The sequence below is a fragment of the Melospiza melodia genome, unplaced genomic scaffold (assembly GCF_035770615.1).
Source record: "Melospiza melodia melodia isolate bMelMel2 unplaced genomic scaffold, bMelMel2.pri scaffold_28, whole genome shotgun sequence".
NCBI classification, from domain to species: Eukaryota; Metazoa; Chordata; class Aves; order Passeriformes; family Passerellidae; genus Melospiza; species Melospiza melodia.
In genome coordinates this window covers 1,355,998-1,366,658 of record NW_026948600.1, presented here as the reverse complement: position 1 = coordinate 1,366,658, position 10,661 = coordinate 1,355,998, and positions in this window count along the sequence as shown.

The following is a 10,661-nucleotide window of genomic DNA, read 5'->3' as shown; positions in this document are numbered from 1 at the left end:
ATTGTTCAACTGCCTCCTACAGTTTCCTCTTTAATTGGAAGGGACATTTTAACACAATTGGGAGTGGTGTTAACTAATCAGCACCCTTTGGGGTAATTGCCATTGCTTGGACTTTCCCCATTCCACTCACCTGGAAAACAGATACACCGGTGATGGTTAAGCAATGGCCATTAAAAGGGGAGAGTCTTATGCATGCCCATGAATTGGTACAGGAACAATATGCAAAAGGGCACCTACAACTGTCCACAAGCCCTTGGAATACACCTATTTTTGTAATCAAAAAGAAATCAGGGAAATATCGTTTGATACATGATTTGAGGGCTGTAAATGACCAAATGGAACCAATGTGGGCCTTACAGCCTGGTCTTCCAAATCCAGCTATGATTCCAGAACACTGGCCACTTTTAATTATTGACCTAAAGGATTGTTTTTTCACTATTGGCCTGCATCCTGATGACATGAAGAGATTTGCTTTTACTTTACCAGCAATAAATCGTGGGGAACCAGATAAAAGATTTGAATGGACATCTCTTCCGCAGGGCATGCACAACTCCCCCACTTTATGTCAGCTTTATGTTGATGCTGCATTACAGCCACTACGTCGTAAATGGCCAGCAACTATAATATATCATTACATGGACGATATTTTGTTTGCACAGCAACAGCCATTCTCCTCTTTACAGATTAACACCATTATAAATACTCTTGCTGCATATTCACTTGTTATTGCTGCAGAGAAAATTCAGACTACAAAGCCCTGGAAATATTTGAGATGGACTTTGACGGATCAAATAGTGATACCACAAAAATTGGAATTACAATTGGACATTAAAACTCTACATGATGCACAGAAGTTGCTGGGAGACTTACAGTGGCTGAAGCCTATTGTGGGAATACCAAATCACTTATTAGAAGCCCTACGGCCTTTGTTAAAAGGCGTGGACCCTACTACTCCTGTACACCTGACAAAGGAGCATCGTCTTGCCTTGCAGCAAATTAGTAACTGTGTACAGCAAGGGTATGTGTCTCGTCGACAACTCGACCACCCCATTGACCTTACTATTTGGAATAGCCCTTGCCACTTGCTTGGTGCTCTCTCTCAGTTGCAAAAGAAAACGGGGGAGATACAGGTGTTGGAATGGTTATCACCACCACTACAGCATAAGAAAACAATATCTTCAAAAATTGAACAATTGGCTGCATTAATCAAAAAGGGGCGTCTCAGAATTCTTGAAGTGGATGGTAGAGAACCTGCTAATATTAGATTGCCTATGGAAAAAGAAACCTTGGACTGGTACTTGATAAATTCAAAGAATTTACAAGAAGCATTATTGATGTCACCTGCTAAAGTAGAGACTAGTAAATTAGTGCCTAGTTTTGCAATGGATGACAGAATGGAACTGGATTACTCGACCTTTAAGAGAAGAAAACCCCATAGAAGGAGCTATTACAGTTTTTACAGATGCAGGAAAGAAATCAAGGCGTGCTGCTGTCACCTGGCAAGAAAAAGGACAATGGAAGCATCAACTCCTCACAGCAGACCCTGCAGATAGCTTACAAACTTTGGAATTGTTAGCAGTAGTATGGGCGGTGTCCAACTTACAGGAGCCTTTAAATGTGGTCACAGACTCTATGTATGTTGCAGGAGTAGTCAAACGAATAGAGGAAGCAGCAATTAAGGAAGTGAATAATAAACGATTGTATGAGTTACTGATACAGTTAAGGAAAGCTTTACGGGAAAGAGCAAACGGTACCCTTAAGCAGTATATTGAAAAACATCAAGATTTGACAGATCCACAAGCATGTTTGGCTAAGGTTTTGTATGTGATTAATCATTTATGCATTTTTGGGGAAGATGATACCCCCCCTGCAATGAAACATCATCCAAGGTCAGGTCAGGAAAATACTAAGGAAACAGAGGTCTGGGTTAAGTATAAGAACCCAAGTTCAGGATTATGGGAAAAACCTGCAAAAGTATTATATTGGGGTCGGGGGTATCTTTGTGTTTCCTCACCTACAGGGCCTTTGTGGGTGCCTGCTAAGTGGACTAAACCTGTTTTTGAGGCAGCCTCTGGTGGATCACCTTACGGAGGAGGACAGGGAGCGACTGGGGAAGAAACTGCTTCTAGTCCTACAACCACTACTGTTACAATTGAAGGGGTACTCGGAAGCGGTGGACAGAGCACTGACACGTCACTATCGGACAGCCCAGGAGTTGATTGGTTTCATTGACTCATTATCAACTTTTCATTTAACAGATCCAGCGAAACTACATTGCCTTGACTGTCACAATTCACATTGTGCTGCCTGGATAGCTCTACGTTGTGGGGGTTGTAAAAGAACTTTTTGGATAGAACAATCATTATTACAGGATTTGTGGTGTCATACTTGTGAACACGAGCACATGTGGGGTAAAAGCTGGCAAGATGAATTAAGGAGACAAACGGGGCAAAACGCATATATAGCTTTAAATCTTTATGAGTCTCCTGAACAGAAGGTTCTTGCTTATTATCGATGGGAAATACAATGTATTGTAAATAGAATTAAGGTTCAAAGTAAATCACGTATAGTTTCTATAAGGTGTAGGAAATTAGTGCCTTTAACACAGCATTCAGTTGTAGGACCCTTCCAAGGGGATCCTGATAGAGCATTAGATTGCTGCATTGATAAGTTGAAAAAATTAAGTTTGAAAGTGGCAGGACCAGTGAAATTAGGAGCAGCAAGATTGAAGACAGATAAGAAAAAGAAGGCAAAAAAGGGAACGGTCTCATTTGAATAGGGGTATCAGTAATTGCTAATTAATTTTCTATGATTAGAACAATTTTACTGTTGTGGGACCCTCGGGAGGATATAGTTGTTGAGGAAGATAACGAACAAGAACTACGATTACGAAATAAGATACACCTTGTGTTAAAGAAAGACCTTGAGCTGTTAGCCTCATATAGTAAAAAGGCTGAAGAGGCTTTGCGATCACCACCATTGAATTGGTTGCTTTGGGTTGAAGATATAGAATTTTATACTGGTCCTTACTTACATTCGCTTCCTTGTTATGTTTGCAAAAAGGATAAAGATAAATGCTATGCATGGGTAGCTTTGCATTGTGCAGATTGTAATCAGGTTTATTGGTATTCACAGAAGTCATTGGGATATTTATGGTGTACATCTTGTTTTGGAAAGTGGATTCGAAATCATATCTGGGTTAGAGCTCTTGAACAAAGTACTGGCCTGCCAGGACGGACAGGATTACAGCTCTTTGAGAGTGCAGAACAAGTGGTTATAGCATATCTTAGGTGGAAGTTACAGGAAAACCTTAGAATATTTGAAATCACTAGAGCCTCACGCATCATAGCAGCTCGCTGCAAAGCTGATTTGCCTTCAAACTTACCTCATGCTATACTTGTGAGCAAGGATGCTGATTTAGAATTAGATCAGTATATTCAAGAATTGACTCAGCCTTACAATAGACAATCTAGCAAACCAGGGAAAAGACAGCGAAGAAAGGAAAAACAACGTAAGCAGAAGGAAGAAAAGGAGAAGCAAAGTAAGCAGAAAGAAAAATGAGGTTTGTTTTTGTTATACTGCTCAATGCTGTAGCAAGTGAAGCAGTAGGAGTAACACACTTTAGTCAACCAAGGGAAAATTTATGGGTAACACTTGCTAATCAAACTAACCAATCATCACTTTGTCTTAGGCTTGGAGGAGTCACTAACCCATTTCGAACATGCCTGGTGGGACTTCCGGTGTGGTCTCCTGGAGAATTTTGCAGTTTGATAAACAATCAAACCTTATGTATGTCTAACATGTCAAACATCACATTGCCGGTGCAACAAGGGTATACTGCAGGTCAGAGTGATGGCTATCATCAATGCTTACTAATCCAATCACTTAACACCTCTTTGCATTCTCCTCCTGAAGAATTGGATCTTTTGGGAAGTACAAATGCCAGCATATCTAACACTACAGCTGGTGGATGGTTTAGCTTCAAACTTTTGGGTGCTCAGAATTTAAACCAACCTAAAGAAACATGGGCCACCCTAGATTCATCCCTGAATGTGAGTGAATTCTCTCCACAGCATTACAGTCAATGTAACGGCACAAATATCACAGCACCAATGAAATTACCCACAGGAATATTTTTGATTTGTGGAGACAGGGCATGGAATGGTATACCAGCTAAACCACAGGGTGGACCCTGTTTTTTGGGAAAATTGTCACTGTTTCATCCTAATGTGTCCTTGCTAATGCAGCTGAGTCAAAATTCAAACAGGAGAAAACGTAGCATACATGACTTAGACTTCAGCAAGATAGGAGATCCACGGTTTTGGGGCACGTTCAAACAGGTGGTGGTTTCAACTATCTTACCAGGAGGATCTGCCAATAAAGCCATGAATTTAGCAAAACAATTAGGATGCTGGGCAAAGAATGAGCTGAACAAGACATCACAAATTCTAGACATGTTAACTGCAGATGTGCAAAGTGTTAACCATGCTGTTTTGCAAAATAGAGCTGCTGTAGATTTTTTGCTCTTAGCACAAGGGCATGGATGTGAAGAGTTCGAGGGAATGTGTTGCATGAATCTGTCTGATCATTCAGTGTCCATTCACACTAAGATAAAAGAACTGCAACAGGGACTTCACAAACTTAAGGAAGAAGACGGTTTAGGAATTGACGAATGGCTTAAAGGCTTAGGACTTGGACCGTGGCTGAGGAACCTTGTAATCTATGCTATAGGATTGCTGGGTGTAATTTTACTGGTTTTGCTTATTTTGCCTTGTATCTTTAACTGTATCCAAAACATGGTCAGCCGTACAATAGCAAAAACATGGCAAACTAATCTCCTTGCACAAGAAGAAAACGGGGGAAATGTGGAGAGTATTATTAATAATTGGTTAGCTGAGAAAGGCCACACTGATATAATGCCACTGGTTAAACTGAAGGAGAAAAGTCAGCAGTCAGCAAGCTAAAAGGAAGAGTCAGCAGCGACCTTGCTGCAACATGAGGATAGGGAGTTGAGATTAGTCCTGAATACATCCTAAGAATATGTAGAAAGTATCAAAAGTAGAACCATAGGAATGTAGAAGTAGGCGTAGGTGCTGATATGTAAGCTGACCAATCCTGAGCTCAACTTTTGCAATATGTATGAAGCTCATTATTAACTGTATTTAACCCGCCGTACTGATCAATAAAATTGAGCCTGTGATGATCAAAATGATGTCCTGGTTCCCTTCCGTCGACAACAATGTAAGCCAAGACTAACGTATCACTGCATCTACATATCAAGGCAATAAATCCCTTATAATTAGTATTTTCTGGGACCCAACCAGGTTCTTGGTCATTTTTAGAAACTGCGTCTTCAGCTTCTTTCCTGTGGTTCTTGATGAACATCTGCTGGGAAGAGGGGGTGGGTGGAGCCCCTCCTTTCCCTCTCTTCTTTTGCATTACAACTTTTAGCTATTAACTATTTTATTATTCTCAATTATTAATTACTGTATCAATATTGATTACTGTTTCAATTTCTATCAGCACGAACCATACCTATTTATCACACTGAGCATCGATCATTACCTCCATGAAGATTGATCTCTGCCTCTGGAGGGCTCCTTTCTCTATTACATCTCTCCTTTTCCCCATCTCTCTCCCGTATACCTTGTTTCTCTATCTGGCATCCGTATACTTTCTTTCTTTACAGGAATGAACTTGCAAGGCTTGGATAAACACCACTGGTGTCCGTCCCCCAGAGCACGAGCAGCTCCCAAACAAGACTTCAAGACTAAGGGACAAAGCTTCCCCCTTCAGCTCTCCACAGCAGCTCTAGGGAGTCTCTCCCCACTGCAAGATCTCCTTTGTCAGTCTACAGTGACAAGAGTTGGCTGCAGGAGGCATTTGCATTGGAGCTCTCCCCAAATGGGGGGGAAAAAAAGGAAGAGGTGATTCCTGTGGAAATACAAAGGCAACGCTGCTTGGGAAGACACCAGTGTGAGTTTGCTACAGCTCTAGGCCAAAAATCCCTTGAAGAAAGCAACATCCATCCATGGGGCAGCACTTTGGCTTTGATATCAATGCTAACAAAATTGCTTCCCATTCCTGCTGCTGTAGCTGACTCTGAATCACGAGAAATGTGCCAACTCTGCCAAAGACAGGCAGACATAGTGAAATAAAACCAGCTAGTCTGTGGAAAAGGAGACCAAATGATCCCTTTTCATCCTTTTCCCAGCCAAAACAGAGCAATGTCCTTCCTCTCTGTCACCGATGGTGACCCAGGCACGGGATGCAGAGTGCGGATAACCTGCTGTGCTGTGCCGTGCCGTGCCGTGCCGTGCCGTGCCGAGCCGAGCCGAGCCGAGCCGAGCCGAGCCGAGCCCGGCCAGCCCCGGAGCCGCCCCGCCCGCGCTGTGCCCGCAGCCCCGGCTCTGCCGCGCGCGGCCCCGCGGGCCCGAGCGCAGCGGTCCCCTCAGGCCGCGCGCCGCCGGCGCAGCCGCGGCCGTTGCGCTGCGGGCGTTGTGGCCACAGTCGGCGATCGATGCCATGGCGGAGCTGCCGCTGCCCGCCGGGCTCAGCGCCCGCACCTTCCCCGCCAAGCTCTGGCGCCTGGTGAACAGCCCCCGCGTCCGCTCCGTGCGCTGGGACAGCCGCGCCCAGGGGCTGCTCATCGACCGCTCCCTCTTGGAGCGAGAGCTGCTCAGCTCGGCCCGCGCCCACAGGGGCCGTGGCCATGGGCCTGCCCCGGTGCCGCACACCTTCAGGGCCACGCAGTTCCGCAGCTTCGTGCGGCAGCTCTACCGCTACGGCTTCCGCAAGGTGCCGGGCTGGCTCGGCTCGGCTGCGCCGGGCAATGCCGGGGCCTGGCTCCACTACAGCAACCCCTGCTTTCGCCGCGACCGCCCCGACCTCCTGCTCCGCATCAAGCGCCGGAGCGCGGCCAACAGGCAGCGGCCGGTTGCGGGCCGGGATGGCCGCAGGCGCCCGCCCCGCGGCTCCCAGCAGCTCCCCGGAGCGCGGCCGCTGCCGGTCGGGCGGCACGGGCGCGGTCGCTTCACGCCGCTGCCCAGGGAGCGGCCGCCGCTGCCGGCCGGGCGCCCGCCCAGCGGCTTCCTCCTGCTGCACAGGGAGCGGACGCTGCCGGACGGGCGGGAGCTGCGCAGCCCCCGGCCCGGCCGCCTCCAGCAGCACCCCGGGGAGCGGCCGCTGCTCGCCCGGCGCCCGCCCTGCGGCTTCCACCTGCTGCACAGGGAGCGGCCGCTGCCGGCCCGGCGGGAGGGGCCGAGCCGCTTCCAGGAGCTCTACGGGGAGCGGCCGCCGCCCGCCGAGCGGGCGGTGCTCGGCATCCAGCCCTGCCACTTGCTCGGGCTCCACGGGGAGCGGCCGCTGCCGCTCGGGCGGGAGGGGCCCCGCAGCCGCTCGCAGGAGCTCTACGGGGAGCAGCTGCCTCCGGCCGAGCGGGAGGTGCTCGCCATCCAGCCCTGCAGCTTCCAGCAGCTCCACAGGGAGCAGCAGCCCCCAGCCTACGATGCACGAGGTAAGAAAAGAGTTGTAGCCTTGTTTTTCCAAAAGGTCCTGAATAGTGACCGTTTGAAGTATTTTCCCACAAGGCTCTGCCATTCTCGGCCAGAAGTCAAGCCTACTAGGAAGGGGCACCTAGGAGGCCAAAAGATTCTCTGCCTGGTTTTGCTGTGTGCTTCCCGTGATGTTTGGTCCACAGCAGCACTAGAGCTCTGTGTCCCACAGCCACGTTGTGGAGCCTGACCAATGTGTTTGGATTCTTGCAGCCACCCCGGGCACTTCAGGGCCCAGCACTCCACCCGGCAGTGCAGCCTGTGCAGCATGGACGGCCTCCAGCTCAGCACAGAACGCACCTGGGGAGGAGGAATGGCCACCAGCAGATCTGGGCCTTGCCGTAGAGAAAATGATTCGGGAGATCAGGAGGTCCCTGTCTGAAAGATCTCCCTCTGCACAGGTAATTCCATTGGATTGGGATAAAAGGGGCTGGACTGAGAACTTTTGAACCTTGTTACATGGTTAAGAAGCAAAGGCTTCTTTAATTGAACTTATTTCATTATTATTTAGTTATTGAATTATTCTTGGTAAAGAAAGATTTCTAAAAGAGGGGATGAAGAAGAAATGAAGAAGAGGTTTTACTTGCTGGGAAAGAGGAGAAGAGTGTTTGGAGAAGTAGCACTGAAGGCCAAATGTCCCGTGCAGGGAGGGGCATGCCAGAGGTGCCTCTGTTGCAGCTGCAGCAGATGTGGGCTGTGCCTCTTTTGGGTGGGAAGGCCAAGGCAAAGCAAGGACTGGGCTGCAGCTGCTGCTGCTGTGTGAGCCCTGCCGAGCGTGTGGGCGCTCCCAGAGCCGTGGCTGGGGCTGGGCTGCAGCTGCAGCTCTCTGTCCTTTGCAGATTATTACACTGTTGGCCAAAGAATGTCTGTCTTCTGTTGATGTGCTGACCCATTGCCTGCAGTACATTTGTGATTATGACTCAAGGGGGAGAGTGGGATTTTTCGGATTTGCCAATGCCTTATTCTCAAGTGGCATGACTTTTGTCTTCTGTAAAGTCACACATAGCAGCTTAGAGAAGCATTTTATTCCATAATAAAAGGAAACATTGCAGGCTTGGAACCATCTTCAGAATCTTTAGGGTTCTGATGGACGGACTATGGCAGAAGAGATGAATGTTCTGAAACTGGTCATAGGGAGAATATCTTTGTGTCCAAAGGTAATTTGCTTCATTGTGGACGTTTGCTTCCTCAGTATAGAGTATAGGAATAAAAACACTACTTGGTTGTCTGGATTTTCCTGTCTTTTGGGTTGGTTTTTTTCCCCACCCTAACGATTTACCGATTTTTGCCACTGATCACAAATGTGATCCTGGAAATAGCCTGGGTGCATCAATGTTTGCCTGGATGACACAAGCGGGGCAGCAGCAGAGGGCTCGGAGAAGCAGCACCTTGTGATGGGTTGTGTGAGCGCTTGGCTGGGGGTGCTGAGACTGCCAGGCAGAAATGTGTGCTTTGCCTGTGGGTTTGCAGCACACAGCCCTGAGCAGGGCTGGGAGCCGTGCTGGCAGCAAGGAGAGCCCCTGGCTTTGTGCTGGCTGATTTCTCACAGCTCTGGGATAAGGCAGGGTCAGAGCATGGGGGCACGTCCCCTCACTTGGTGTCTTCTGGTTTTCTGTGTTCATGTTTTGTCTCAAAGGTCATTTTGTGAGAGCTTCAGTTTCGCCTTGGCCCCCTGAATCCTGAGTTTAAAAGGCTTGTCATGTGAACTGTGTGGGCAGTGTTCCCTCCTCTGGTCTCCATGTCCTTTGGGATTGGAGAAGGACAGTTACTGTATCCCTGATATGATTCCAGCAAAATAGTGAGTGATCTTTGGGTTCCTTTCTTTCTGTTTTTCTGCTCAGGACAATGTTGGTGTTGCCCCTGATTCTTCAGGAGGGGAGCCTGTGAACAGAGCTGCAGCAGAGGAAGCTTCATCTGGCACCGAGAGCTGCAGGAACAGTTCCCAGGAGCCCGAGGAGCCTGGTAAGGACAGAGCCCACACTGGTTTAGAGAGCTGTGAGATGGCTGCCCTGAGCAGGGTTGGTGCTTCCTGGTGCCTTGAGTTCAAATCCTGTGCTGGCACAACCTCCCTGAGCCCTGCCCTCCACGCTTTTCCAGAGGCTCTGACACGGAGTCCTCTGCTGGGGCAGAGAGCAGGGAATAAACCTGACCTTGTGCGAGTTGTGTCACCAAGCCGTGTGTCCCAATTTTGTGCTGAAGTTGGTGGATAAATTTACTGCAGGGTGCCAGGGAAGGCCAGGCTGAGCGACTCTTGAAGGAACAGGGAAAAAAAAGAGCAAAAACTCAGGGTAGAAGTCCAAATCACTGACTAAATGTAATACCAGTGGTTGTGACCCACAAGAAAAACAAGGAGCACAACATCAGAGGCCAAGTAATTGAAAAATCACAGCAACTCCAGTATCAGAAGGAAAAGCTTGAATGACCCCTGATTAGGGAGGCCTAAGAGGAGAGAAGGAGCATCGTGGATCCATTCCTTAGCCCAGCTGGTGCAGCCTGCAGGCCTTGTAGGGAGCTCTGTCCCTCCCAGCCCTTGCTGCCAGAGCTGATGGTCGAGTTGGAGCAGCTGCTGCTCACTGCAGAGGGCAGTTTGTAGATGGCAGGTAATGGAGCTGGTTCATGACTCAGCTCCCAGCACCTTCAGCTTCAGCCATTTCAGTGAGGACTGAGGTCTCTCTATCAGCTCAGAGAAAGAACAAGGCTGGGCTTCCTTGTGGCAGCTGGGACTGTCTGTGTTTCAAGCTCTCCTGGGTGCCCTTTGCACTGCAGGGGCTGAGACTTCATTGAGATACTTCAATGTTTTGAAGCACACTTTTGAACACTTGGAATGGTCCCTGTTCTTTTAAGGGCAGATTGCTTCAAATTGCCAAGTGAGCGTCTGCCTTTCAGGCCATCTTTGACAGCCCTTGGTAGAAGGACAATTGCTGCCCAAAGGAAAGGTGCACAAGGGCCAATATTGACTGAGCGTTCCCTTTGCTTCCCAGATGCCACGTGACCAACATCTCCAGGAGGGCTGCCCTGCATGGCAGGAAGAGACAGGGGAGAGCCTGTGACCATCAGGCAGGTAGAACTCCTCTGCTTGTAGATATGTTTATAGATTTCTATGGTTTT